The 21917-nt window shown below is 46.4% G+C and overlaps 1 protein-coding gene across 5 annotated transcripts in view; it reads left to right on the plus strand.

Moving 5' to 3' along the window:
- Positions 1–21917, plus strand: part of PRKCE (protein kinase C epsilon) — a 498956-nt gene that overhangs the window by 370543 nt on the left and 106496 nt on the right. The gene's annotated exons all lie outside the window — the stretch shown is intronic.

Consider the following 21917-nt stretch of genomic DNA (forward strand, 5'->3'; position numbering starts at 1 on the left):
ACCCACCATGGAGGGTGGTTGGGAAAATTACTCTAGCATAGCACCAGGCACATATCAGGGACTAATAAACAGTAGCTTGACTCATTATTGATGGTATGCTCTGAGATTTGCAACTTTGGGGACTGCTTGCTCACCGGCACGTGCTGCTTGTACATTGGACTGACTACATGGTAGCCCCACTATGCGCAGACCTTGGTTCTGGGAAGGGGACCGTGTATTCAGGTTGTACCCAAACAGCCCATCCGTTCTCGGAAGCAGCTTGTGATCACATGAGTTGTGCTGCAACCGAAGGCCTTGGCTGTCTTTTGCCTCAGACAGGATCTCCTCTACTCCCACTCAGCAAAATCAGGATGGTCCTTGATCTCAGGGCTTCTGAGCAGAGAACGTTCACAGCCCCCATCAGCCCCCCATCCCAGGTCTCCGCACACCGGCAGGCTCGTCCGTAGCTCAGCTCAGTCAGCCATACTTCAGGGTGTACTTTATACTTCTGTGGAAATATCCGAATCGGAGCTGAGCTGAAGGTCCAGAGACTTCCCTGTGGCTGTAAGGACCCAAGCCCCCTTCTACAGAGGCGACGAGGTCCGAATCTCCGATGTGGGCAGGAAGCAGAGAGGGCCAGGGCTTTGCATGACTAGCCCGTGTCTCTCATTGAGGCTCCTCTCAGGAAGATGCAGGTTAACTTGAAAACTTTTTCCTTGATTTCTCAGGGCTACCAGCCAGGAATTCACACTTAAACCAGATGCCCAATGGGCGACTCTGTAGTTGTCTTGTGAGTATGGGCCCAACCTGGCTCGTAGGTTGTAATGTTGGACACAGTGTGACAACAGGACACTCTGTCCTCCCTGGTCCCTGCTTGCTCTACCCCACCCCATACCTCCCTTCTTTAGACCAAGAGATACTTCCCCCGCCCCACCTTGCTGATACCTCAGTAATAGGGGTCTGAGCTCAGAAACAACAATATTGTCATTTATAACAAATATGTGTTGAGCATTTACCATATATGGTATATATCCATGTGTGTATCCCAAATACACACATAGACACGTATGGCCTAGCACTGGCTAGGCACAGGGGCCAGAATAACATAGAGATATTCATTCAATACCTATTTAGTATGTGTCTATTACATGTAAGGTACTGTCCTTAGTGTTGCAGCATTGTACAAAATAGTGGGGAATCCCAACCCTCATAGAGCTTACATTCAAGTAGGGGGAGAAGGGCAATAAGCAGATTTAAAAGTCCATGATGAAAGAAAGGAGAATAACAAAGCAAGGGAAGGTAGAAGTGGAGTTCTGGGAAAGAATGTTTGCTTGTTGTAATCTGGGGTAATGCCAGAAGCCTCTCTGATAAATCATAATAACAGAGCAGAGCCTTTAAGGAAGGGAAGTAGTGAGACATTTACCTGGGGGAGGAGTGTTCCAGACAGAAGGAACAGCTGGTGCAAAGGCCCTGGGGCAGGAGTGTGCCTGGCTTTTCTGAGGAACAGTGAGGAGGCCAGCACAGCTGGAGTATAGTGAGCCAAAAGGAGGGTAGGAGGAGATGGGAGTCAGAAGGACAGCAGGCACTCACCTGGCCATGCTAGGAAAGAAAGAACATAGTCACATAAAAACTTAGGTAACTGAGAAAAGCAGGATGTGGTAAGTACACACAGAGTGGCACAGACAGTTTTAAAACACCCAGAGAAGAGAGCATCCTCTCTGGGCTGGGGTGGTCAAGAAAGGCCTCCTGCGAGACGAAAGGCTTGATGAGAGGAAGGACAGCATGGCCAGGTGGGGGTGAGGATGTTCCAGGCAGGAGAGATGTGAAGGAAGCTAATGGACAATAAAGCTGAACCCAGAAGTGGGGCCGTGTTTAGAGGGCCTCAGATGGCAGATGAGGCTGTGAAAAGTCCATGCGGGCCTGGCCGTCCAGGGTTTGATCCCACCAAGCAGACAGCTTGGCCCAGCCTGGTGGAGATTCCGGCTCTCAAGAGCGTCTCAAACCCTGCCTCGGGTTCAACCCTGCTGTTGCTGACTCAGACTTTCCTGTATCCCTTCCAGTGATGACTATCACTCTGCCAGGGGCACAAACCAGGTCCCCTCCCAGCCACAGACACCCTCCCTGGACATAAATCTCTGAGGTCTGCAGGAATGCTCTTTCTGGAACCACTGGAATCCCACAGGAAGGGGGTGGGCAGCTATTATGAAAAGTGTTACTCAGCTTCTGGACTGAAAAGGCATGCGAGAGTTCAAGATAAGGACCTCCAACTCCAAGGCATGCTTATCTGCCAGCCACCCTGAGACCAGCTCACCTCCTTCCTTCCATCAGCAATTAGCCACGTGTGAGAGAAGCAGGGAGGCACTGTTGCCATAAGACAAGGGGAAGGGATTACAGGCCAGTGCCATTTGGCTTAGAGATGCATTATTACATAAAACACTCCGGAGGAGTTTGAAGCTCCCCCCAGGCTAATGCTGACATCCTTACGTTGGTAACTCTAGAGCTGAGTATTGTTTTACTTGCCATCTTTCAAAAGAGGGAGAAATATACCCACATTGTTATTCAGCCTGGTAATAATACTAGGAAACAGCAGCAACTTCTAAACCTTATTTCTGCAGGCAGGACATCGTGGGGCTATTGTTCCTTCGTAGGCCACCCTTCAACCTCCAGAAACTGGTCTGGGTTATGATCAGATTACAGGCAGGATTAAGAGGCCTTTGGGGGTGGGAGGGAACGTCTTAAAACATGGCAGCCTCGCTCTGGCAAAGAGGAAATGACCCTAGACTTCAAATCCAGACACCTGTGTGACCTCTGGTTTCGGTGCCGGTTGACTTTGGTCAAATTACTGAGACTCTTCAGACCTTAGTTTTATCATCTTAAAATAATAAATGGGGGCAGGTATTAGCTAATACTATGGTGTAATCATTTTGCAACCTGTAAGTGTGTCAAATCAATACGGTTGTGCACATTATATTTACACAATGTCATATATCAGTTGTATCTCAGTAAAGCAAGGGGGAAGATGGGGACAGGGTGACCATTACCATCTGCTAGAGCTGCTTCAAGGTTCAGATGGGAAGATGTTTATGAATGCCTAGCACAGGGACCTCAGTGTGCCAGTTTCCTTCTAGCGTCAGCTGGGGACTCAAGGGGAGCAGTCGGGTGTGGTAGTCACTGGCCGGAGGCCCTTCCTCTATATTTATCTTCTTTATAAGCCAATTATACTGTTGGTATAATTTTGAGGGAAAAAAAATTCAGGAGGCTACATAGCACTTAAAATTCTTTTTGAAGAAAAAGCCTACTGGCAGCCAATGCCAAATTATTGAAGTTCCCAGACAAGGGAGTGAATGTCGGGTCTTGGCAAAGTGGGGTGGGGAATTTCTGAGTGTGATATTTGAATAAAGAAATCTAAACTAGGGGAAAAAAAAAAAAGCTTCCCCAGATCTTATCATCATACAATGAAGAGTTGTATAAAAACTGTTTGTCCCCGGTGCATGTTTACTTACCAGTGGGCAGGATATCTTGCCGGGCAAAAGTTCAAACTCCTGTTAGCGCCAAGTGATCTGTCAATTTAAAATGAACTGACTTCAGAAGAGGCTCGAAAATGATTTGGCCCACAGATGCTCCTGCCTCCCAGATGCCCCCCAGTATTCACCACTGTTGTTGGGGATAGGGAAGAAATAGCCTGGAAAGATGAAGTGAAGGCATCGTGGTTACCAGCCTCCCTCCCGAATATGTACACTCTCACATACAAACACACTTTTTCCAGATATTTCCGTGTGAGTAATGTTCTTGTTCCATTACATCAAGCTTCCAGGCTTAGCCATACTTTATAACGATAAACAGAGCTGCTCTGCCGACTCCAAACAGTGAAATGAAAAATAGAACATTTATTTTGATTTTTTTTTAAATGCCGATTCACTTTGAATTTTTGTACTTTTCACTGTAGCCACCATGAACATCTTCAAACTGAGAACTAGATCTTACTAATCGACGTTTGAAGTGCCGGCACAGTTCCTGGCGTTGAGCACATATTCAAAAAAGACTTTCAATTGCAGTCTATCTACTTCTTTAGGCGCCGTTTCTGCTGTGAAAATGCAGTTTCACGTGGTGGTAAGATCATGACCTTGCTTGAAATCCGACCTTTCTTTTGACTGGTTGTGTGATTTTGGCCATGCTACTTGACGTCCCGGTGTTTCAGGTTCTTCATCTGCCAAATGAAAATAACCGTAACTAATAAGGCTCATTTTGAGGATTTAGATGAATGACTCTAAGGTGATGTCTGTAACGTAAAGTACAGGGCACACAAAATTTGCTATGATTTTTATTACCATTCTCGGCAAGTTTACTGTTCCTTGTTTTCCCGCCTCCAGTTTCTCTGCACCTCTCACAAGTTCCAGGGAGCTTGGAACCCAGTTAGCAGGTTGCCGCCATTTTCATTTGGCATTGCACTTGACTTGGGGCTTCAGGCTCCCACACTGATGTTCCAAACAGTTGCCAAGTAAACCTCCACCAAGCCTGTCTCTTTTATCGCTACTACGTTTTTCTGGCTGTATTATTGGCTCATGTTATTAAAAAAAAAAAAAAAAATGGGTGCCTAGCTGGCTCAGTCAATAGGGCATGTGACTCTTGATCTTGGGGTTGTGAGTTCAAGGCCTACATTGGGCATAGAGCTTACTTCAAAAAGCAAAAACGCAACAAAACAATAAAACCAAACTTAAAAGACAAAAAGCAAAAAACAATTCTGCTCCCAGGGTCTAAGTTCGATCTCTGGATTGGATTGGCTCAGTCTTCCTCTTCTGGACACCTGCTCTAGCTAACATCCTTTAAAGTATCTTTTATTTATTGTTTATTCAAGAAACGGGATGATAAGTTTTGGGGATGAAGCCCTTTTGCTTAGACCTGAGGCTCCACTTGCTAGTTCCCTCTGATCACTACTGAGCAAGGAGGAGGATGTGTGGGGTCTCACCACCACCTACTGTCATTGGGTTCTTCATCGGTCTCCTTGGCATCCTAGATCTATTCTTCCACCACCTGAGTTGATTGCGGTTATGTTTCTGGGCTACCATGCATATAGGCCCATGTTGTTTCTAGAATTGCTGTGTTTACCTGCTGAGGGTAGGACATTTGATTGGGGCTAGCGTCTCAGAAAATCTGACTTCTCAGCCATGGCTGGAAGCTCTGTGAAGGCTGGTCCTGTATCTTGTGTATCTTTGCTGTGTTCTGAGCCGACACAGCGTCTGGCTCCCAGTGGGTGCCCAGGGAATGTTGAGTGAGCTTTGAAGGATGAGTAGGATGGTCCCTGGGAGAAGTGGGGAGCTCGGAGCATTCCAGGAAGAAGTTTCCACACGAAGGAGGAGCCCAAGCAGGCAGGAAGCAGGGATCACGAATGGTGAATGGCAAGCTGACTGCAGTTCAGTGACCTACTGCAGTGAGGGGAGGACAGACAGCAGCCGCTGGCTGTGTGCTGAGTACCTTAGCGTAGTGCTGTCTCCTTGGCTTCTGGTTAGAGTCACTCGGGCTACTTTAAAAACGTACCCCCTCATGGCTTCACCTTAGTCTGGTTAAAACTGAATCCCTGCGGGTGGGGCCTGGAAGGTTCTGGGGATGGGCTGAGAACTGCCGGGACACTTTGCAGAAAGGCAAGAGTCCCACACCCAGGAGGCCGTTTTCACAATAAACTGGTAACAGTCTCGGGGAAATGGCAAAATCTGCCTCTAGAGATTTCCAGGCTGGAGCTTAGGATTCCGGCGTGAACCCTAGAAAGAGGAGTGTAAAAATCAATGAGAGAGATCGGTCAATGACAAAGAATGAATGATAAGGGCTAGAAACCACTGGGGCAGGCAGTGCTAACGACTTACTAAGACTTCACCTGCCCCTGTTTTCCCTTAATTGTAACCCTTGCACTCTGAAAATTGCTGACTTCCTGAATGCTTGCAAACTGACTAATCTCAATTTTAAATGTAGTTCAGACTTTACCCTATATCTAGGTCACAGCGAAAGCACCATATATCCCAGGAGTGAGAAGCCAGCAGGCTCATTAGGGTACTGTTTATATTTCTACTATTCAAAATAAATCATTTAGTATAACCATCACATCCTGACTTTTTGAAGATCGTTTCTTCTCATGAGTAAGTGAGGCAAAGCATTCGTTTCATATATAGGGTTGCATTCCTCAGGACTTCAGTTTCATAGTGTGGAATCAGTCTCGGGTGTTTCTCATATTGGTACCAGTAACTGTGCCGTAGGGCTTAAGGTAACAAATAATTACCTTTGATCGTAGAATACTGGGGATGCCCGTGTCCTGTGTAAGAATTTTAAAGCAGTATTAAAACAAACAGAATGCTTTTCATGCGGGACTTGTTCCGTTCATCTTTCTTTCCATAAGTCACTACCCGGTGCTTGGGCTTTCAATAAATCAGACCCACTTAGTAGAGCACATGTCCCCTCTTGGGTTTTAAAGAGAGAAACTCACCTATGCCTATTTCTCCCTACACCTGTTGGAACTCTGCTCACATCCATGCCGGCTTCTAGAGGTAAGGCTGGAAAATGTAGAACGCGGGAGGTGACAGCATTTGCAGGGCTGGAGGAATCTGAGCACATAGTCTAGGACGGGCTTTACAGGTACTCTCCTGAGTAACCATGAAGGCACTGATGACCTTGGGTTTGTTTACCAAGCTAACTGCCTGGTCACAAATAATAGCTGTTTTGCTTAATGTGGAATGAACGACATCGTCCTGAAGTGTTTCCTCGCAAATACCTTTCCATATGCATCATGGCAAACGGTAGGTCAGTTTACATTACACTGTTTATAGTTCCGTTTAAAATTCTACGACTACGATGCACTGCTGGCAATTTGGTGTAGAAAAAGCCAGTCTCCCGTTTTAACACTTCAGCTCAAACCCTCTTGTTTTCTACCCTATGGACATTATATAAGCTTTTCTTTTCTGTGGCTGATTTTTAGTGACCAGAATATCTGACTTCTGTATCGCAGGGTGCAATATAATTTGATGTGGCAGCCCCCTTTCTAGGGATCTCACTTGTTTTGTTGTTTGTCTCGTTTTTTAATATGCGAGTTCTATGTAAGCTCCAAAAGCTGACGACTGTGAATACTGGCCAGCTGAAAATAGGTCAGTGTGAAAAGGACAAGTCAGAATGGGTAAATGAACAGCGTCGTAAGGACCGGTACCTGTGGGTCTTTGTAGCATGTGGATCTCATCAAACCCTCTGACTCAGGCTGTAGCTTCCGTGGCTGACCCACATTCTGGCTCTGTGAGTTCCCTTTTCCTGTTCACTTCTTACCCCCAATGTCCTAGTCCCCCCTAAAAGAAGGTTGCCCCCTCCCCGTTTTTAAATTCTTATTAAGGGAAGGAAAAAGTTTTTTTTCTGACTGTTTACTGCCTGCATAAGTTGGGCTTTTTCAAAAGGGACATTGGTAAGAAGAGAAAACAAACAGAAGCAAGCAGGAGAGGTTAGAGTCCGAGATTCTGTTCCAACTTTAAATAAGCTCTAGCCACAGAGTCAACTGGCCAGCCAGGCTTAAGAGGTCCACATGCCAGCCTACGGTTCTGTTCTGTTTGCCTCTGGAGAACCAGGGCCAGGGCCCTTCACCTCCATCTTCAAGGCCCAGGTATCCCTTTCTTGGTCCTTCTATTAAGTTTCAACCATCAGCACAGAGTCTTAAAGGCAGGTGTAAACAGAGAGAGAGAATGGCACGGTAGTTGCAGGGTTAGGGAAGACAGTGAGGATATACTCACCTGACCAGAGAGGGGGGAAGGAAGGGGGGTTGGGTAGGTAGGCTGGGACCAGATGACAGAGGGCCATAGATCCTACTGTGAAAAAAGGCTGCCTCAGTGGATGACATGGGGCAGAGCAGCTCCACAGAGCAGTGGAGGAGTATACTGTTCCCCAAGAGGAGTGCGAGGAGTATACTGTTAAGTCACCAATGGGAGAAGAAATCTCCTTCTCCAAGGGGGTCTTCTGTCCATCTTACAGAATGTCAGAGGCAAGGGGCAGGGGTTCACTCCCAGAAGCTCAGCTGTAGAGACCCTCTCCTGATTCCCCCAGGTTAGCCAGTGTGGTTACTCCGACCTGACTGTGGGCCTTTCCATGGACACTGCTTCATGGACAGGCACTGCCCTCGTCAGCGTTTTCATTTTCAGACATCATATGCCAGCACAGCTGTGTTGAGTGTAGCGTTTTTAACAGGAGAACATGGTAAAGTTTTAGAAACCATATTGGCCTCTCTTGAGTCACCTGCCTCTTTACGCCCTTCAAAATTGTGGTGGTTTTCCTGAGAGTCCCTCTCTTGGTTTTATAACTTCATTCTAAACTCACAAGGCAACTCTACATCCAGATTAAACATGTGAAGTGGGAAAACCTTGTGGGGCCTTCAGAAACACATTTTTTGAAAGGTGTTCTGTAAATAGGGGATTACTACTGCTCCTGTGCCAAAACCATGTTAAATAAAACAGTTTCAGATATGTACTTTTACTGACCCAGAGCCCTCTTTCATCACAATTATGTCCTTAATCTGTTCTAGGATCATTGCCATAATCTTATTGCTCTAATTATAGCCCCCAAAAATGTGAAATATGTTATATAACCCAGAGCTTGTTTGGACTTCTTATAGACATGCTTATATGGCAAGAAAAACAACTTTCAGTCCAACAGTGGAGGGTAAGAGTCATACATGCGGTAATTATTCCAGTGTTTTTTTTTTTTTTTTTAAAGTAACATTAGAAATGCCCAGTTGATCTCTTTTTTGATATGTTACATTGAAATGTTTTAACTCAAGGGGCAATTACATAGTGTACCTTCCACTAGAGATCTGTGGCGCTCAAGGTGATGGTTGCCTAGAAGGCACCATGCTAAATAATGGAAGCATCCACCAAACTTCTTTTAATTAAAAAAAAAAAAAAAGAAGAGACCCAGTTGTGTGGATGGGTGGTGGGGATGTGGTGCGGGTGGGAGGCACAGGGCAGGGCTGGAGGCACTTGTGATGATCATTCAGAGAAAGGAAGGTGACAGAAATGTTCTGTTACTTCTGACTGCTCCCCTGTATTTTCATCATGGAGCTCCACACGGAAGGAATCAGAAAGGAATTTGTTTCCACATCCATGAATCATTACAGCTCTTATCAATTTGTCTGAAAACGTGGGTGTTTTTGTGAGTGAAATAGAGACTTTTTGTGTTGGAGTGATTCATGTATTCTGGCTGTAGCCACCTCCCAGCAGATGCAGAATTCCAAAGTGGGGAAGACCCTCCTGTGAAGAGAGGATGGCGAGTGTCTGGGTCCATTGGCTTGAGTGTCCTGAATGCAGCAGCGATGGGTGACATCATGGGCTCTGTCCTCGTTAAGGCTTTAAGCCAGCTACCCTAGGCCTGAGGCCAAAATACACGTCTCTCATTTTGGTCACCAGCTATGCACATTAAATTCTTTTCCATACAGGTGGTGTAGACCAGAGACTCTCCAAAACCCTGGTCTAGAGACCAAGGATAAGAGAGAAGGGTAACGTGGTGCTTAGTGGTACAAATATTTGGTAGATATTTGTTGAATGAATGAGTGAATGAGAAAATCTGGGCTTGGTCCTTAAGGCATTGATGTTCTTATTTAGCATGGAAGCTTTAGCTACATGAAATAATGAAAGGGCACTTTAAGTCCTGATTACATAACATCAAGGAGGCAGAATGGCAATGTTTGAATTCTGAGATGGGCAGTGGAGGAATCTACAGGCCAGGGGATCAGCACAAATAGACTCTCAAAGGCAGCAGTAAACAGAGAGAGAAAATGGCATGGTAGTTTCAGGGTTAGGGAAGAGAGTGAGGGTATACTCACCTGACCAGAAAGGGGGGAAAGGAAGGGGGGTTGGGTAGGTAGGCTGGGACCAGATGACGGAGGCCCATAGATCCTACTGTGAAAAAAGGCTGCCTTGGTGGATGACATGGGGCAGAGCAGCTCCACAGAGCAGTCTTCCCCAAGAGTGGCCCACAGAACTTTAGCTTCACATCAAAATCACCTGATGAGGCAGAAGGTCTGGGCTGAGTCCCAGGTGGTTTTTTTAACAAGCCTTCTAGGGGATTCTTCTGTGCATTAAAGTTTGAGAATCTCAGCTTTGGCTTTCTTTGATATACATATCACACTGAAAGATGGAACAACGTTAAGCATGTGGGGTATATTCTTTCATAATTAAAAAACTTCAATTCGGCTTCATTGTGGATTCTTCTTGGTTAGGGTTGCTATGTGGCTGGTTGGAAACTGAAAGGAAGTGGGAGAATCAACTCTTCAACTACAGCAGCAACAGTAGAGCACTGATCTTGGGGCATCACCTTGGGCATGACTCCTTCAGAAATCCTTTTGAAAATACCATCTTATAAGCAAGGACTTAGATGGGATTCACGAGGTGTTCCACATTCTCAGTCTATTTCTGGTAATAAGTGAACCTCGTTAGAACAACCCTACTTCCAATATCATCTGCCAGTTAACAAGCAGCTCTTGAGAGCTCGCCATGGGCCTGACACTGAGCTTTCTGCCGCTTTCCTCAACTTAGCACTGAAGGACCATGCTCAGCCTTGTTCTCTGTCCCTTCTCCTGCAGTGGATTCTTCTTGGGTCAGGAGAGATGTACCTGATATCCATGAACTATTTGAGGGAGAAATCCTGTGGCATTTGTTTTTCCGGGAGACCCAGCCTTCCTGACTGTATTTATCCCTCGTTAGAGTAAGTTTCAAGGCACACGAATAGATTGATTCAGATGAGCCGATGGGCAAGGGCTCTCACTGAAGCTGTGCTCCTCGTCTGAATCACTCTTTGCTATACTGTTTTCTAAAAGCTCAGAAAAAAGAGTATAGAAATCTCCTCTCCAGTTGGCCAAAGGGACCAAGCACTTGAACTTGACAAGATTTTGTTAGGGGTTGATAAATACCACAAATAACTGGTGATGCGCATGCTCTTTTATAGAGTGATGAAGATCCACGGCTGAAACAAGAATAAGGCAAAACACGTGTCATGGAAGACATTTTGGGAAGTCACTGCACCCTCTGCCCCCGCAGCAGGCCACCGAGCTCACAGTGCCGTGTGGTCAGTGCAAGGTCAATGCGATGTAGTTGGCACATCCTGGCTAACTTGCCAAGTTAGAGGTCACCATAGTGCTCAGGCCATTAAGCACATTTTAGATGCTCATTGTTTGAGAAGCTATACATTTCAGAACACTCAAGTGGACTGGGTCCAACTTGACGATGTTGGTTGTTTCACTCATTCAAGGCTTTAAATCAAAGTGGTCCCCTTTCTCCCCTCTCTTATTTACTTAATCATTAACTCATTTATTTTTGAGTGAGCATGGTAAATGACTCAAAAACAAAACTTGGGAAACAATTTTTCAAGAGAGAAGATATCTTGGCCTAAAAAAATCCCATCAAAGCATTTCCAATTTGATTGCTGACCTCTGACCTGCATACAGAAAGTTTGCTGTCAAGTGCCAAGCAAATCCTGGAAAATTGAACTTGATTTTGAAATGTTGTTCTCTCTCAGTTTCACCAAGACCAGCTGGGTAGCTCATTAAATGTAAAAAAAAGTGCTTTGAACATTGGAAGGCCAATGTATGTGTTAACTATTATCAACAGTCATAAAATCAGTGTCTTAATTGAACTCCTTCTGCACCGTGGACAGGAACTCCACAGATGGACGCACCTGCCCACTGCAGTAAGGTTTGGCACCTTGCTCAGGGGCACATGGGGGAAACCAGGACAATTAGGTTCTATTTTCTGTTCTGTTTCTCACTAGCTGTAGTCAGGGCTGCTGGATGGTGATTCCTTTGAGCCTCATTTTCTCCATCTGTGAAATGGGGACAACAGTCCTTACCTGCTTCATTCATTCATTGTCCTTGGGCTTAAACAGCATTTTGTAGAGCCCTGAGAGTGTTAGTAAAATGGAAAAGTCTTCCTGTGTGTTCTTTCTGTATTTTGTATTCTGCCATCAGCTTCCCACTTCTAAGGATTCCTCACCTCCAGCCAGGGCCCACATGGTGTTCACTGCAGTCAGTGACTTGCCAGCACCTCCCACCAAACAGATGGCTTTCTGAGCAAGGGCCTCAGTCTCCGCACAGAGGGCAGGGGCAGGGGCAGGTTCACCCAGGGTAGGGATCTGCCCAGTGGTCCTCGACCCTATTCTTCCCTAACATTTGGCCTTTCTCCAGGAAGAGGTAGGTGATAGCTGGAAGTGATCTGCTCTGCCTCAGTCTCCGCACAGAGGGCAGGGGCAGGGGCAGGTTCACCCAGGGTAGGGATCTGCCCAGTGGTCCTCGACCCTATTCTTCCCTAACATTTGGCCTTTCTCCAGGAAGAGGTAGGTGATAGCTGGAAGTGATCTGCTCTGCATGGGAGTTTTGGTGGTGGTGAAGGAAACCAGCATCTGAGAGGTGAGTCTTTCCTTTGGGTAGGAAATGCACTGGGCTTTGAATGCAAAAGGGGCCTGGTCAGGGCACTCAGAGCCTTCTCCAACTGGGGGAATGGTGCTCATCCTGCAAGACCCATCTCCGAGTGACTCCTGCCTTCTTCCTTCTCCTTCCCAGAGAGAATGCACTCTCCTCTTTCACATGTCCACATGGCACAAATCACACAGTGTAATCGTTGGGCCTGTGTTATATGGCTCTCCAGTGAAGCCTGGTCTCTCACCTGTATGGGAGGAACTCAGTGAAGTTCTAAAAACAGGTTAGTTTTTTCTTCCTTGCAGTCTAGAGTCCCGAAGACCTTCTTTGGGGTCCCCTGATAGAGATGACTTGACCTTGACAGAATTAGAAGGTCAAGAAGAAGACACAGGCCCTTCTTTCCCCTTCTGGACTGAGCTTGGGGCAGGAATGCCGGTCCAGGCCCATCCTTCCTGGTGTCTTCTCCTTATCCGGTCCCCGGCCCTTTTTAGTGTCTCCAGGGGCCTCAGGGTTTCTGTCTAAAAGCTTCCCAAGCAGTGACTAGTTGCAGAATGGGCTCAGAGTGTGATGGAAGCCCCTGCCCTTGGATTAGTGCCATCCAGGCTTCTTTCCAGTCCTGATGATGCCTGTAGCCAGGCCTCACTGAGACCTACAGGTCCATTAAGCCTCTGTTGACTTAAAGTGGTCTGAGATAGGGTGAGATGGAAATCATGTACCAGATGGTGCAGAACCCTTTACACACACATTTTGCAATGAACTATGAGCCCAGACCAGAGTCCGGGCCTTGAGGAGCCATGCTGGTTTAAGCCTGAACTGTTCCTGAGGAGCACTCTGGCAAGAGGGAAGCATCTGTAGGTTATATACCTGTTGCAGGAAATCCCTTCTGGTTTCCTGAAAGCTGTGGGAAAGTCTTCTCACTTGATTCCATCTGGGTCACCAAGGGTTGAGGGACCTAACCTCCACTTTTCTACTGAGTCCTAAGTCCCATCTGTTCTAGGTGACCTATCTTAATCTCCCTCGTTGGTTTCCCTCTGTCCAATTCCTCCTGCTTTACCTCCACTTAGGTCTTGAGGACATACTATTTCATGTTCTGCGGTTAATGTCTTGTGATATGCATTTCCCCTTCATAACTATAAGGCCCCTGGGGCAAAGACCGGGCCCTTCAGCACAGTGCCAGCCTCAAATGCCATTGTCACAGCCAGTGAAGGCTGTAGGGGAAAACCAGGCCTCTGGACTAATGGGAAACTTTAAGCCCTGTGGCCTTGGGGGGTTGGCATTTCCTACATTGGCCTTCTGCTGTTCACTCAGCTGCCCTGTTCACAGGGTGGCTTAGGCGAGCTCATGGCCCACATCTATAAAGTCACTTCCCTTAAGTCATGTTTACCTTTCACAAGAAAAGGGCCAAAGCAGGAAAGCTTTACAGGCACCACCACCAAGACTCTAACCCTGGTAATTTCTTATTTATTTATTTATTTATTTATTTATTCATTCATTCATTCATTCATTCATTCATTCAATGTATGAAATTTATTGTCACATTGGTTTCCATACAACACCCAGTGCTCATCCCAAAAGGTGCCCTCCTCAATACCCATCACCCACCCTCCCCTCCCTCCCACCCCCATCAACCCTCAGTTTGTTCTCAGTTTTTAACAGTCTCTTATGCTTTGGCTCTCTCCCACTCTAACCTCTTTTTTTTTTTCCTTCCCCTCCCCCATGGGTTTCTGTTAAGTTTCTCAGGATCCACATAAGAGGAAAACATATGGTATCTGTCTTTCTCTGTATGGCTTATTTCACTTAGCATCACACTCTCCAGTTCTATCCACGTTGCTACAAAGGGCCATATTTCATTCTTTCTCATTGCCACGTGGTACTCCATTGTGTATATAAACCACAATTTCTTTATCCTTTCATCAGTTGATGGACATTTAGGCTCTTTCCATAATTTGGCTATTGTTGAGAGTGCTGCTATAAACATTGGGGTACAAGTGCCCCTATGCATCAGTACTCCTGTATCCCTTGGGTAAATTCCTAGCAGTGCTATTGCTGGGTCATAGGGTAGGTCTATTTTTAACTTTCTGAGGAACGTCCACACTGTTTTCCAGAACAGCTGCACCAGTTTGCATTCCCACCAACAGTGCAAGAGGGTTCCCATTTCTCCACATCCTCGCCAGCATCTATAGTCTCCTGATTTGTTCATTTTGGCCACTCTGACTGGCGTGAGGTGATAATCTGAGTGTGGTTTTGATTTGTATTTCCCTGATAAGGAGCGACGTTGAGCATCTTTTCATGTGCCTGTTGGCCATCTGGATGTCTTCTTTAGAGAAGTGTCTATTCATGTTTTCTGCCCATTTCTTCACTGGGTTATTTGTTTTTCGGGTGTGGAGTTTGGTGAGCTCTTTATAGATTTTGGATACTAGCCCTTTGTCCAATATGTCATTTGCAAATATCTTTTCCCATTCCGTTGGTTGCCTTTTAGTTTTGTTTAACCCTGGTAATTTCTTATGAGCAATTGTGTGATTGTTGAGTTTCTGCAATTCATGTCAACAGTCTTCCTTCTAATCCCCAAGCCGTGAGAAGCTGTCTGAGTGCTGCTCACTGGGCATCCCTATGTGCCTGCCCTGGGGCACACCTAGGCTCTGGGTCCTGCTCCCTAGAGGGAGTCTCATTTCTGTAATCACTCCAAGCTTAATGGCTTTCATCCCTGTGGGTTGCAGTGGAGAGAAAGCATTATTTCTGGCCTTTTGGTTTCCTTTCCAGCCTTCCCTGCCTCCTCTCTCTCCCAGCCCCTCCCTTATGAGCCAAATGGATTACAAAATGCTAGGTGTGACCTTGGGGGTTGGGAAGGAACCACCTTGGGGGTTGGTTTTCCCCTCCCCCGCCCCTGGCACTGGCCCCTTGGTGATGTTCCAGAGGGTACCAGGGGCAATTTCAGGACACTGCTACCATGGCTTAGAAAGAACATGACTTGGTAGACCTCTGATTTTTTTACTTTTTTTTTCAGCCATGTCCTGGGAGTCATTTGTGGGCGGGTGAGTACATTTGGGATGTGCCTTCTTCCATTTTGTTTTTTTTAATCAAAGCCTCACTCTTTGCCAGGAAAATGAAAGCAAAACATATAAAAGCCAAAATGGTGATTTTTCACGAGGTCCCCCATGGGCAGAAGCACCTCCTGGGTCATCATCTGAGGGGTCCCGTAAAGGCCACGATTCCTCATGATCCTCTTCTCTTCTCCCTGCACCTTCATTCTGTGCGGAGTGGGAGAGGAAGGGGGATGGCGATCTGTGTGTCATGTCAGGTTGGGTGCTGAACACAAATTCTCTTTGCAACAGCAGTTCTCAAAATACCTCCGGCTGGTGTCATTTGATGCTCGGATGTGAGCTTTCCAGGCAGGGTACCACCAGGGCGTTGTGGGCACACTGTAACGTGACTGTTTCTGTCAAAAACGAGGCCAGCCCTGGGGCAGCCTAGAGTAGCGGGTCCTCAGGCTGGTGGTTCCCAGTGGCAAGGAGTTGTCCAGACATCTCTGTGTACCATATACAGGCTGTCACCTTGTCTCTGAGACTTGGTGGTGAAGGTTGGGAAGTTGTGAACAGGGCAGGTGTGTTTATCTTCTACAGATGAGGAAGCTGAGGCTCAGTCATGCAGCCTGTGGTGTGGTTGAACCCCTGAGCACGAAGCAGTACCCTTGCTATTTTCTTACCAGATGCAGACTTTAACGTGGCTCTGATCTCCTTTGGGGGAAGCTGGAAGCTATTTCCTGGATCTGGTACCCAGTTTGAAGTCATGCTGCATTTCATTTCTTTTTTCTTTTTTTTAGAGAGCATGCACGTGTGCCCACGCGCGCGCACACACACATACACGTGTGTATGAGCAGGGGAGGGGCAGAGAGAGAGAGAATATCCCAGGCAGGCTCCACACTCCCATATAGAGCCTGATATGGGCCGCAATCCTAAGACCCTGGGATCATGACCTGAGCCAAAACCAAGAGTTGGACACTCAACCCAATGAGCCAACCAGGTGCCCCGGCATAGTATTTATTAGGGACTGTTCTATCTGTCCGGTGCTTTACCACTTGTGTGTATTATTTATTTCTTTTTTAAGGCTTCACTGAAGTCAAGTGAGAAGCAAATATTCAGGGATGATTTCTGGGGTGCATGGAGAGGAGAAAAGCTGAATAATCGATGGTTGTGTCACTTTGGACATGATCCCTCATCCCTCTAGTAGTTGAGTGTATCTAAGGGTTGAGCCTCTTTCAGAAGTCACCATGTATGATCCCGTATGTAGAAAATATTAACAAATGCACACACACATAAGAACTTACTAGAACTAATAAAAGAGCAGAGGAAGGGCAAGGGCATGGACCTACAAAAATCAGTTGCATTTCTATCTACTGGCAAGGAGTGACCCGAAAATGAAGTTAAGAAAACAGCTCCATTTACAATGGCATCTGAAAGCATTAAGTGCTCAAGAATAAACTTAATAAAAGAAGCTGAAGATTTCTATATTAAAAAATACAAAGTACTGGAGGTACCTGGGTGGTTCGGTTGGTTAAGCGTCCAACTTTGGCTCAGGTTTTGATCTCAGTTTGTGGGTTCGAGCCCCATGTCAGGCTCTGTGCTGACAGCTTAGAGCCTGGAGCCTGCTTTGGATTCTGTGTCTCCCTCTCTCTCTCTGCCCCTCAAAAATAAATACACATTAAAAAAAAATTTAGTACAAAGTACTGAGAGAAATTAAGGAGGATCTAAATGAAAAAACAGTCCATATTGATAGATTAGAAAACAATATTATTGAAATGGAATTTCTCCCAAAGTTGGTCTGCATATTCGATGCAATTCCTATCAAAGCCCCAGCAGGCTTCTTTGCAAACAACGGCAATCTGAAGTTTAAGTTCATGTGGAAATTCATAGGGCTTGGAATAGCCAAAGGAATCTTGGGAAAGAAGAACAAAGTTGGAAGAGGCACACTCCTTCATTTCAAAACTTTCTGTAAAGCTACAGTAATCAAAACAGTGTGGCACCTGCATAAGGGTAGACCTACAGATCAGTGGAACAGAGATTCCAGAAATCAACTCTCACATTTATGGTGAATGGATGGATCATTGACAAGAGGGACAAGGCCACTCAGTTGCGGGAAGGATCATCTTTTCAGCAAATGGTGCCAGGACATGTAGAACCTTCTCCCATACCATCGGCTAAAATCCACTTAAAGCGAATTATAAGCCTAAATGTAAGACCTTGTCCTACCTACAGCTTCCTGTGAAGTCACCAGAATGAGAATGTCAAAGGCCTGGGGCAGTGGCCAAAGAGATACAAGCAGGACCTTCAGTGATTCTGCAGAAATTACTGGATGGGAGACAAAAACAGATTAGAGACATGGTGAGAAGCCCAGCTCTGAAAGCAGGAACCTTTCACTGTTTGGACCCCACGGGTCATCTGCAGACCAAGAAATTCGGACCTAATAAGGACCTTGTTGTGTTATAAGGGAACTTAACTTTTTAATATAAAATAGCTACTTATTTCAAATTCTTTTTGTTATTTCCTGTATGTAGTTGTTGTTGTTTTGTTTTGTTCCCCCCTCTCCCCCCTCCCAACACTACAGCCTTCTGGTGAGATAGGAGCAGAATTGCCATCATCTTCACTCCATGCCTGCCTGGTGCCAGCCTCTGCTCCCAGCTCTTTACAGAATACAAGCTTGCTGGATTCTCAAACCAGCCCAAGGGGGTGGGTACTGTTCTCACGCCCATTTTACAGATGAGGATATTGAGGCAAATATGGTTTTGTAACCCACAGCTAAGAAGGTGCAGAGCTGGGGTACAAATTCGTGCAGCATGGCTACAGGACGGTGACTCCTCACCAGGCCCAGTACGGCCTCCTATCACTTGCATATAACTGAGGAAGTGCAGGGACAGACCCTGTAAGCAATTATTCAAGGCCGTGACGTAAGTTGCCTGTCAATTCACCGGTGTGTTTCTGCTGCCTCAGACACTGACACCCATCCTGTTCACTGAGAGCACACGTCCCACATACATAAGGTAAGCTAAGTTAGAGAAGAATGACAGGAGAACGAAAAACCTTCGATCCTCAGGGCAACTCCTATCCAAACTCAGCATCTCTGCAATTTCACCCATATTCACCAAAAGCTCATTACACAGCTTCCTCTTACGCATTTTCTGCCCTGGGAAGCTCCCTATAGTGACTATTATTTGATAGCCCTTCTAGATAGAACGTTCTCCTCCTTTCTGAACCCCAGGTGGCGTTGGCCTTGTCAGTTCCATCTTCAGCCCCAGTTCTGCCTCTGGAACAGTGCTCAGGGAGTCCCGTTTCCTGGGTTTGAAGCCCAGCTCTGTGACAATCACACTCTGTAACCTTGGGCCTTAGTTTCCTCATCTGTAAAATGCAAACAAGCTCTTGGGAGGAGTGCATCATTAGGTGCCCGGGGCTGCTCACTGTTACCATATTTGGTCACTCCAGTCTAGCTTCCTCTTCTTCATGTCAGCACCTTTGCTGCTTTACCCGCCTCCCCACCACCTCTCGTGGCTTACAGACCCTTTCTTTCGGATCTCGCTCTTCTGGGTACACTCTGCCTGCAAAGAACTGTCCCAAAAGGCAGACGTCAGAGCTGGACTCTGTAACCCTTGATGTGTCTGACCAAGCCCACTTGTGAGCCGAGCCCACAGTCACTTTCAGATGGGATTCATGGGTCAGCACAAGGCTTCCTGATAAAGCTGTTCATTTCGTAGGTGTTACCTGGAGGGAGCATATGCTGTTGTCCCCAGATCCTCTTTCCTTTCCTTTCCTTTCTCAAAAGGTGTTGTAGTGATTAAGGCAGAAATTGGTGGCAATTAGTGCATTTAGGTGTTTCTAGATTTTACATTATTTCTTCTTTTTTTAATGTTTGTTTATTTTTGAGAGGGACAGAGCACGAGTGGGGGAGGGGCAGAGAGGGAGGGGCAGACACAGAATCCCAAGACTGAGCTGTCAGCACAGAGCCCGACATGGGGCTCGAACTTGTCAACCACAAGATCATGACCTGAGCCGAAGTCGGACACTTAACCAGCTGAGCCACCCAGGTGCCCCTAGATTATTTCCTCCCAAATCACTATTCATTAAGAGCTTTTACTATGTGTTATGAGTAACTGTCTCTTTGTATAAAAATGAATGTTGGAAACCAGACAAGCCTGGAGTTCGATTTTGTCCTCCTGACACCATCCTTCCTGTGGGTAGCAGCAGGGCTGAAATTACCTTTTCTCTTTTCTAAAGATAGCTCTCAAACCTTTTATTTTAGTGGTGGAATTCATGGCTCTGATGCTAATGAGAAACCCTGAACATATGAAAGAGACGAGGGCATTTCCTCCCTGATAGAAAGATGCGACTTTGGCCCTGTTTTGGTTACTTTTGCTGCAAAAGAGGTCACCTCAGCTTGGAGGGCCCAGCTGGTTGGTTCTGGCTCAGGGCAGTCAGAGGGTGGTTGAAACAGGGGGCAGGGGGCTGAGGCAGCTGGGGACTGGCTGACATCCCTCCCTCCTCATGGGGTCTCCAAGCCTGTCCCTGTGTTCTCACCGCATGGGTTGACTTGAGCTTCCCTACAACGTGGTGGCCCCAGGGCAGGTGTGATGGCTGAAGATTTCAAGAGAGAACATTCCAGCGAACAATGGGGAGCCTTCAGTGCCATCTGTGATTAACCTCAGGAGTCGCGTTGCATCACTTCTTCCACAGAAACCCACCCAGTTTCAAGGGACACATGGAATGAGGAATTTGCAGCAATCTGGAAAACACGCAACCTTCTTCCCACCCAGTCTCGCCTGACATAGAACTCTAACACACAGTTGATAAAGTTATTGGGGTAAAGTGCTGGAAAGAGGGCGAGACATAGGATAAGGCAAGAAAGATTCTCTTTTCAAATTGCTGAATGACTCAGCTCTGTGACTTTGCATTTTTGTTCAGTTTTGTTTGGGTTTGGTTTTTTTACTCAAGCATTCAGAAGTTCAATTTGTTCCTCCACAAAAACGGGGATTTGGATATAGCTTCCCTGGCTTCCTGGCCAAGCTGTTGGGAGGATGAGAAGAGGAACCACTTGTGAAAAGATGAGAATATAAAAAGATCTCTGTCAGGATTATTCACAGGGACTCTTCTTACACTGGCTGAAACACAGAAGAGGCAAAGGCCCCCCGCCAGCCAATTGACATGAAATGAGAAGGTTAGGTTCAGACCTCAAGAGTTACTTTTAACCCGCTTTCCTCTCCTCGACCCCCTCTTTGCCCTCACTTTTTGGTTTGCAAGAGGAGCAAAATAATGGATGAATTCATGCCCTTCTCAGTACTTTGCAGTTTGAGCTGGAAGGAACCTTAGCGACTGGCTAGTTCAATTCCCGTGAGAGAAAACGGCCTGCTACAGCTCACACAGATGCTAGACAAGGCCGGAGGGAGGACCCACGTTTGCAGAGCCTACCAGGATCAAGTGACTAAAGCTTTCTGTCCTGACAGGACACAAATATCCTGGCCTAGGTGGCCTGTGGCAGGTCAGGACACGAGGAGGTCAGCTGGCCATGCCGTCCACCCAGCCCCTGGAAAGCCGGAATTGGACTGGCTGGGATCCAGACGCCCATTGTGTGGGGATGGGATGAAATGTTTCCAAAGGAACTGGCTCATTGTTTAGGATGCTAAATGTTTATTTGGTCAAACCAGACTTCAGCTGAAGAAGTTAGTCAAAGGGTCTGAATTTGAAATCCCACAGACTTGGCTTAGAGGGAACGGACAGCGTGGAAGGAAAGAAGAGAGTCTTTTTCGATCAGAAGTTGCGATCAAGATGTTCACTCAGGACCTGGTCCGCATATACCACCTGGTGAGAGGAGGGCTGCGCTCTCACCCAAGCAGGACAGACCCAGGGACTTCCGGTTTTCTGGACGTCCCAAAAGGTTCACCAAATGCCATGGGTTCCATCTCATTGAATGGTTCTTGATTCTGTTACTTAAAAATGTCACTTTTAAGTGAAGTAAAATATTATGAATGCCTGTTTGCCTGCACATTAATTGTTTCTTTTGGCCAGTGAAGTTCTCTTCTTCGACTCCTCGGGGACAGTGGCCACAGCACATAGATCATTGCATTAACCAGGGCACTCGTTGTCACTCAGATCCTTAGGTAACCAGTGCAGTTGTAAGTGATCGGTGAGTCTGTACAGAGTGGTCTGACTCAGAACAGTTCATCTTCGAGACCACTGGGATTCATCTTGCTTTTGCAGGGATTAGTGATTTTGTTAATGTTTCCAAGCAGATGTGAGAGGCACTCCACTGTGGGCATTCCCTACCACCCCTGTGCATGTTCACGTTCTCTGGACCCAGCGTCTGGCTTGGGCCATCTGCTCGCTACTTGTCATGTGCTTACTGAAGACAAGTATCTGAATTCATTTTCAAATGAACTGGAATTCAAGGGATGTTTGAACATTTTAGAGATTAGCCAACCAGAGCGTTTCTCCTTGCTAATTTGACATGTCCTTACTGCTCTATGCTCAAGGTCATG

This window comes from Panthera leo, chromosome A3 (genome assembly GCF_018350215.1).
Source record: "Panthera leo isolate Ple1 chromosome A3, P.leo_Ple1_pat1.1, whole genome shotgun sequence".
Taxonomy (NCBI): domain Eukaryota; kingdom Metazoa; phylum Chordata; class Mammalia; order Carnivora; family Felidae; genus Panthera; species Panthera leo.